The sequence below is a fragment of the Athene noctua genome, chromosome 24 (genome assembly GCF_965140245.1).
Source record: "Athene noctua chromosome 24, bAthNoc1.hap1.1, whole genome shotgun sequence".
NCBI classification, from domain to species: domain Eukaryota; kingdom Metazoa; phylum Chordata; class Aves; order Strigiformes; family Strigidae; genus Athene; species Athene noctua.
In genome coordinates this window covers 5,626,084-5,634,485 of record NC_134060.1, presented here as the reverse complement: position 1 = coordinate 5,634,485, position 8,402 = coordinate 5,626,084, and the positions used below count along the sequence as shown (strand labels likewise).

Here is an 8,402-nt window from a genome sequence, read left to right as displayed (position 1 = left end):
TGTTGTGAAGCTCTCCAGGATGAACATTCCCCTGCAGGTGTAACGGTGCCATCAGCCAGCTATTACCCTCTCTTTGCTAAATTAAGCAGGACACACTCCTTGATTTGCTCTCCAAAAGGTGTGATTTCCTATTCATTAATCCTTTTCTGGCTCTTCTTTGAATCTCCTCCGATATTTCCACATCTCTTTTGAACTGTGGGTACTGTGCCAAATAATTTTCCTATGCAAAACTTGTCGGAGGATCACAAGTTCCTCATCAGTGACCTCCTGTCTCCCCAGGGCTTTCCTGAGTCATCAGTTACCGGATCCTGCAATTATTCTCTGCACTCCCTGGCTCCACAGCTGGTCTTCATCCCCCAAATTCAGCCATTTAGGAATTACATGTTTTAAGTAAGCTACTCATCTAAGTTTCCCCCCCCATCAGTAGAGAGAAATAGGTGTTGTCCAGAGGCAATTCATCCCACTCTAAGGAATATCTACGGTACAATGAATAGCTCATGCTCTGGAGGTGCCTCCACCCTTCCTAGGACTAGACATGGACCCCACATACCTAACATTTAGATGTCCCCAGTTAAGTGAGATGAGTGGTCTGACATTTGACCGCACCAAAATACCATGTTTACTTGACCCAGGGCTGTCAAGCAAACCCGAGAATCCATATCATTAACTGGGGCTCTGTGAGGGCTGCTTTTTATCCGCAGTCTTTGTGTCACTTTCAATATTTATCAATGAGGATTTAACAGATTCTTCTCTTTTTTACCCTGGCTTGTTGCTGGGGACATTAAATGGGATGGAGTCAAGACCAGGCATTTCGGGTCTCCATGAGAAACAAAGCTGTTTGATGTGGAATCTCCTTTTAGGACTCCATTTGGAAAACAATTACAAACCCCATTTATTTAATGTGCACCGTGTTGATTTTGGATGGCTCCACTTTATTCATGAGGATGCCAAATGCTTTTGAGGAGTTTGACCAATTTAAGATTAAGTGTGGAGGGTGGCAGCTGGCCTCCCTTAGACTGATGGGCTCTGAGGGCAGAAAGGATTATCACAACCAGGGTCTGACCTCCTGAGCAATACCAGCTATAAAATTTCATCCATTAGGCTCCTTTGAAAATCCCAACTATAAATCTTTCAGGTCCAATCCTTTCCCTACACAGCTCCCCTGGAAGCACCACAGTTAACTCAAAAAGCTCAGTAGGATGCTGGTGGGGCCAGGGAGAGAAGGGTCCAGCCATACTCGGGTCTCTCCTACCTGTGTAGACCCAGCAGCAGACTCCTGAAAGGATTCATATTTTCCATGCTGCTAATTTTAGTCCTTTGCTTTCCAACACCCACAGACTTGGAGACACAGCCCACTGCCTCGCTGCAGCTTAAATGCTTTCTAATGGCCTCAACCCAGAGATTTACACTGAGCCAACTCACTTTGAAACCCTTCCATAAAAACGCCTTCTGCAAACAGATTTGTTTCATTATCGTTGGGCCTGAAAGTGCCTGAAGTAACAAACAACTTCAAACTCCTTCAAATTTATTGCGGCACTAGGTTTGCACTTCATTTAAATCCTGTGTACCTGGGTGCATGTCTTATGGGGGAACGGGCAGGGGGGTGGATGGAGAGCCCCGGTGCAATGTGTCAGTGATTATGGTGCAATAAATATTGGATGGAGGATCTATGATAACATCTATTACGGCTTTATGAAATATTGATAGCGTCTGAATACATATTGCCTCCTGAACAGCTCGTTCTGGAGATGTTTAATGAAAGACATCTGTCGTTTTATCCTTGAATCTACATGCAGGCAAAGTATAATTTCTACCCTCCCTGTAATCTCAGTGAGGGTTTCCAGAGCTGTAAGGAAATGGCACGAAATACGCAGGCTCACCTGTCCAGAGGGGTGCAGGGAGACAGAGACTCTTTTATGTATACGGGGTCTTTCATTTTGGAAAGGAATTAACTTTGTGCTCCTCTGAAATCAATCCCTGCACAGACAACTGGCTTGAATGGGACCAATAAAAGACTGCACAGGCTGCCATGACGGAACAGTGGGAGAAAGCCGGGACTCCGGGGAAATCGGCTCATCCTTCAGACTTTCATCCCCGATCGTGCACTTCTCTCCATTTAACTGTGTTCGCCACGCCAGGGCACAACACCCTTCCCCCGTGTGATCCAAACAAACGAATCCATGACACACATTCACCCCAAATGCCCAACATATTCCCAAATTAACGACACACGGTGTTATTTTTCACCTTGTAAGGTCTCTCCAGCCATGCACGTGCACGCATACACACAAGCACCCCATACACTTGATTACTTTTATCTTTACACAACAGAATTCACTTTCTTTTTAACACATCTGCCTGCACAAAGCCCAGCCTCCCCTGCTCAGCTCCTTCCAGCACAGGGACATCAAAGCACACCGTCTCCACGCACCTTTTGCTGGCGGAGCTCTAACTCCCCCTTTCCTCACGTACAAAACCCAAACGCCCCATCACACGCAGCTGTCCGGAGATGCAGCTCTACAACACACAGCAGTGACACCCCCAAAGGCCTCCCTGACATATGGAGGTGTGAATGCAGCCCCACACACAGCTTTCTGCTGCCACTTGCACACTGTGCCATCTCATCCATTCTCCTCTTGGCTCATCCTTCAAACTGGACAGCTCAATTTGGGGGAAAAAAATAAAAAAGTTGTTTTCCTTCCACAACCCTTTTCTGACTCTCCTGAGGAAAGAAAGCTTTCTCTGGCTGTTCTACAGCGTCTTCATGAAAGACAGGCAAGCCCTATATGAAGATATGTCCTGAAATCCTGTCCCAGGGACAAAATTCCCACAGCCTTCCCAGGGATGGGTAAATTCTGATGTACAACAGTGACCCTCTTTGTTCATCACCTGGTTGTGTCTAAAGCAAATCCAGAGACACTCCCCTGGCAAAGGACGTACTTCCTGTTGATGCTGGGAGGAGAAGGTGACCCTCTGCTGTAAGGACAGAGTGGGGCAGCACCCAGAAGAGAACTGGTTTGGAACGGGCTGCTCTTGGAGGTCAAAGTTCCCCTGAAGGGCAGTGCACCAAACCTGTGTCAAGCAAACTGACCTGAGAACCTGTTATTGCTCATTTTCTGTTGTGTTGTCAAAGCTGAATCAAGAGGAATGGTAGGAAACTGTGCTGTCTTCAGAATCCAGATATAATTGAAGAGCAGTGACCTTTCCTCACCCAGGAGAGCAGACGTACCATGGAAGCGCAGTACAAGGCAGTGTCGGCTGTTGCTGTGCTTTGTCCCCGTTCAGTCCTCAAGAAGGCCAGCCTTCCCTTTACAGGTCCAGCTGCTGCTTTGCAGAGGGAAACACACGTTTTGCTGTTCCTGCCCTGAGCCACAGTCCCAGGTAGTGGGACAGACCACCCAGGCTTGACCCCAGCAGCTCCTACCCAACCCTGAGGCTAACCCACTGACTAAAGTAGCACAGCAAAAGATTCCTGGAAACCAGGAACCATTTGTTTTTCTTTCCAGATTGGTAATTCTGGATTTCACAGCTGGGTGTTGTTAAATAGGACAGAGCCAATGGGAGCATCAACAGCCTTTCCTCTTGCCTGGGCAGAGCCTGCAGGCTGATTTCAGCCCATTTAACCCCAGGTTGTGACTGTAAAACTGGTCCACGGACCTGCCTGTCAGCATCTTCCCATCCTGGCCCTGCTCACACACTCAGCTGGAATGAATCCTTTCACCTTTGGTCTTTACTAGAAAGGATGGAATTTTCCATCCCAGAGACCATTAAACTGAGCCTCCTCAGTTGTCTCCCCAGGGACGAGAACCCTAATGAAACCTTATTTCACAATATTTCCCACACACAGAGGATAATTCCACTGAACCATGAGCATGCAGGGCAACATCAAAAGAGAAATCAGAAGTGTATGTGATACCTCAGACACATGTTTTCTGCAGCATCTCATAAGATCAATAGCCACTTTACAAGCCACATTTCCCTGGAAACATTTTCCCCCACCGTGAACCAGCTTATCCATCCAGCGACAGCCAGAGTCACTGAGGAGCAATAGAACACCTCTCCCCCAATTTGTTGCCACGTAGGAGAGTCTGCTGTATTTGTAAAAACAACACGCAGCACTCCCCTGCTCTCTGAATTAATGATGGGTGCGATTGTGTTTCTCTTTACTTACTCAGCAGGAGGAATCCCAGCACTGGAGCCACCTCTGTTCTTTATGCAGGGAAGCACCTCCTCCACAGCCTGGGCATGAGAAAAAATGCGAAGGCTGTAAAAACATCATCAGAGCCATTCCTTGGTCCTGTCCCTTTGCACTTGTTTAATTTTCCTCTATATGGACTGTGAGGCAGCAGCAACATCTCACTCCGTGCTTGTACAGAGACCAGCCCTGAGCAGATCTTCAGGCAGGTGTGAGAGTACAGATGTAATGCAGGTGATAGATGATAACCCGCTCTTGTTGTGGGTGTTCTCTAGTCTCATTTCTTAGTCTAAAATGTGTGTCTTCAGTGAAAACTCAGCTTAGCATGATAATCTTAGCTTCTTAAGAAATTGGCTCAATTTTAGCACTATTATTTTATGAAAATGAGAGTAAGATCTCGCCTCTTCCAGTAAATTATACCACTTTCTAGTTGAGGTTTCAAACCAATTCAGTGAACACCCTGAAAGCCCTTGTGTAGACATTTCTTACTATGGTAACTTAAATGGGGTATTAAATAGCATCTTTAGCTAAATCAATGCAAGTTTAAACGGTAGCGTAAGAAAAATAAACACATGGTCCTCCTGACCATTTAGACACTCCCTAAATTATTTTCCCAGCCAAGTTTGGGAGCAAAGTGCTCCAGGCTCTCAGCTCAGCCATCTCCAAGCAAGACCAGATGCCTGCGATTAACTGCAGGTTCCGCACTGGGGTGCATCAGGGCTGGTGCTGCCCTTTTCCCCTCTCAGACCCTGCTCCATAGGCTCAACTCACCTCTGCCCACTCTCCGACTCAGGTTTTCTGTTTGAGCACGCACACCGTAGGGACAGCAGCTGAAAACAACCATTCCCCCTTTCCCATCCCACCCTCCTTCACCTTCCATCTTCCACGACAACATATTTCTTCTCCCTCCCTCTGACAGGGATTTCAATGGCATTTCCCTTCCTGCTGCCAAATGGATGCTCGGGCGCATGGAGACAGTAAAACATCGCTCTAATGTCCCTTGCTGATGCAAAGTCTCCTCCCATTATTGGTAGAGCAGCATCAGGTTATACGCTGTTAATAGCCTTTCCACTTGTTTATAGCTTCGCTGGCATCATTCCTGGATTTAGCACTGCTGTTTTACTTCCCCTCACTGCTCTGGGGACGGCCTCCCCTCAAGCAGCAGGACTCACGTGTCGGGTGTGCGATGCGTAATCCAACACGCGGGAACTGGTGGGGGGCATCACCAGCAACCAGCACATCAAAAACACATTACAACAAAGCCAGCGAACCTCATCCTGGATGGGGTGGGGGTTTGGGAAGAAAGGGATTTTTTTTTTTTTTTTTTTTGTGAAGTGAGTGAATAATTCATAGACAAACCATTGACATGATAAATTCCTCCATTTCTCCTCTTTTGTGAATTGACAGCGAACAACTTTCCAATTCCTCCCCTCTGCATTTTCATTATCCAGAATTATTCGCTAAACAATTGCTTGGAATAATTCTGGGGAGCAAATTCTCTGCTGGGGATGTCAGCACTGACGTCAGGGGAATTAGTGCCAGCAGGAGCTTTGGTTCAGAGGCGACGGGCCGTCCACAAGCCTTTCATCACCAGGATTTGGTCTCTAGATTTTGAGCCATGCTGATTAGCTGTGGCAGAGCAGAGAGGCTGGACGGTCCCGTTTTCTCTTCCATTAGACGAGCAGAGTTCTGCAAATCAGGTTTTCCACCGTGAATACTTATGTTTACAAATTAATGGAGGTTGAAATTGCCGAGATGCAATGATATATCGCATTGGCGCTTCCAGCAGCACTTCTGCCAGCAGGTTTCATCTCCAGCCCTGCAGGACCAAGGGGAACAAAGTGGGATTTCTACATTTCCATTTCAACTGCTGCAAATGAGCCCTGCCCTTTCCAGGAACACTCTGCACAGTGCCATACAGGCTCTCTGAACCCACCGCCAGGCTCCACCAGAGCAGCTCACTGCCTTTGATATTCATGGGAAGTGAAAGAAAACAACTGAAGGTTTGCTTTCTAATTTCATGGGAAATTTTGGAAGTGGCTTTTGCTTGGTTCTGCACTTCATTTATTCATTTACAAACTGACCCAACCCCCAAATGAACCACTGAATGTCTTCAGTATACCAGAATTCTGACTCAGAAAGTCCTTGATATTTATCTGCCTGCAGTTTCCAATAAGTTAAAGCCAGCTGACCTAAAATACCGAATTCCGAGGGTGCACTCTGGCTGATGACTCCCGGTATCTGACAGCAATTGTCTGGGGTGTATTGTCTGTATTTATTTATTGTAAATGAGACATCTGACACCAAGAGATCATAAGTGATTTCCAGCTTTCTCCAAATCACCAGTAGGGTTCCAGTTCCAAGCCTCATATCATCATCATTTCTGCTGCAAAACTTTCTGTGCTGATTGTCAGTAATTTGCAACACATGACTAGGAGGGAGAGAATTGCTTGCAGTTCTCCCCTTCATCTTCTCAGGAAAATCAGCCCGTGCTGGGCAGGCCAACCAGAGTGTCATGACCATAAAAACCCTACAAATCTGGGGATCTGACTTTCTGTTCTTTGAAATGTTTTAGGTCAGTGGCAAAGTGTAAATGTCATATCCCTATTTCCAATCCTACCCTGGGGAGGATATGAACATTTTTGGTCATTTCTCTGATTCAGCATCCACTTTCCCCGCATCATGTCCCTGCATTTGGATTTAGGTTAATTCCTGTCACCATCCCTAGACCTGTTTACAGAGTTGACAAAATAATTTCCCAACAAGTGACAATGTTTCACAAACACAGACCTGGTTTCTGAAAAAACTGGCATCTTCCCTTGCTGCTAAAACCCTCTACTTAAAAGTTCTCTCACCACAGAAAGGCGAATTTCACACCGAGGAAACACAATTGCAGACCAGCAAGCTTTACTTCTGCAGTGCCTCAGATAATTGCCAAGCGAGCTGGAAAGAGCTTCCTGTACAGCCGAAATCTTCAGACGCTTTTCTCTTTAAATCCCTCCTCTGGTGCGTCGCTTCCACCCACTCCACCGCCTTGCAGCAGGTCTGTGTGAGCGTTGCTAGCAATTAGTAACCTGTTCCCCTTAGATGCGAGAGTTCCTCGTACGCTTCCATAGCAGGAGAAAACACCCCACAAGGGATGCTGTGCCTCCAGCCCCGGCAGCGGTGCTGCGGAGGCAGGCAGACCCCGCAGCCAACATATAAATCTGATCATCCCATACTTTAGAAAAGGATCAGGACACATCGGTGTTTGTAGTTCTCACTCTCTTTAAGAGATGTGTCCCTGTGCTTCCGAATGACTCATTCCTGGTACAGAGCAGCTCTTCCTGCCCATCACCCTCCCATCCTGGCGTCTTGGAAAATCCCAACTCAGGTTCAAGTCCCCCTGCCATGCTGTTGACCATCAAACACCATCTACCCCTTTATGCTTAAGAAAAACAAATAAAAACCTCAAGGACAGAAAGAGATAGAAATGAAACCCAAGCCACCATAGTTAGTCCCAGACAGCACAGCCGTGCTCTTCTCTCATTAGCACACGCTACCCCCAGGTGCCTGGAGCGCAGCAGAGTTGGGACATCATCTGGGGTCAGACTGCTGCCTGGAAATATGCAGTTGGCTGACGCAAAGGTGATTACCCCTTAGCTGGGTTGGTTGGTTTGTTTTTGTGGGGGGTTGTGGTGTTGGGATTTTTTTCAATAAAAATAGCAGATAGGACCTGATGTCTCAGTTTCCCCATTTGGGCAAGTGATGTGATGGCTGAGGGTGAGAAGCTTAGGGACTGACAGGAAAGTTTAGTCACAAAGAGATAAAGCCCATTTTTTTTGACATCTAATGCCTGCTGGCACTGAGGATGGGTAAAGCCCTGTCAGACCAGCAGGACCCACACTGCGCTGCTCTGTGGGGTCACCAGGGCTAGAGCCAGAAAGAGAAGCCACCACCATCACCGGCAGGGTGCTGTGGGCCTGTCAGACACACAGGTCTCCTAACCCGGCCACAGTGCCAGTGTGGTCACGCTGCTGCCAAAAGCCAGTATCTCAACATGAGGCTGCAGCCCATGATGCACACAGACCCTAAATCGATGCTCACAGTGACACTGGGAGCCGAACCCAGAGCAGCCCCCAGGCACGCAGCTCCCCACTCGTTCCCCGACCTCTGTTCATCCAGCGCCAGCAACATCTACATGCAACATCCCCACCAGAGCCGTAGG

The 8,402-nt window shown here is 47.4% G+C and overlaps 1 long non-coding RNA gene across 1 annotated transcript; it reads right to left on the bottom strand.

Annotated features, from left to right (window-relative positions):
• Positions 1–3,114: 3,114 nt before the first annotated feature.
• On the bottom strand, positions 3,115–5,156 carry LOC141969932 (uncharacterized). Its single transcript, XR_012635117.1, has 3 exons — positions 4,967–5,156; positions 4,172–4,239; positions 3,115–3,324 (listed from the first exon to the last, which is right to left on the bottom strand). It is a non-coding gene; the product is annotated as an uncharacterized LOC141969932 (long non-coding RNA).
• Positions 5,157–8,402: the final 3,246 nt, after the last annotated feature.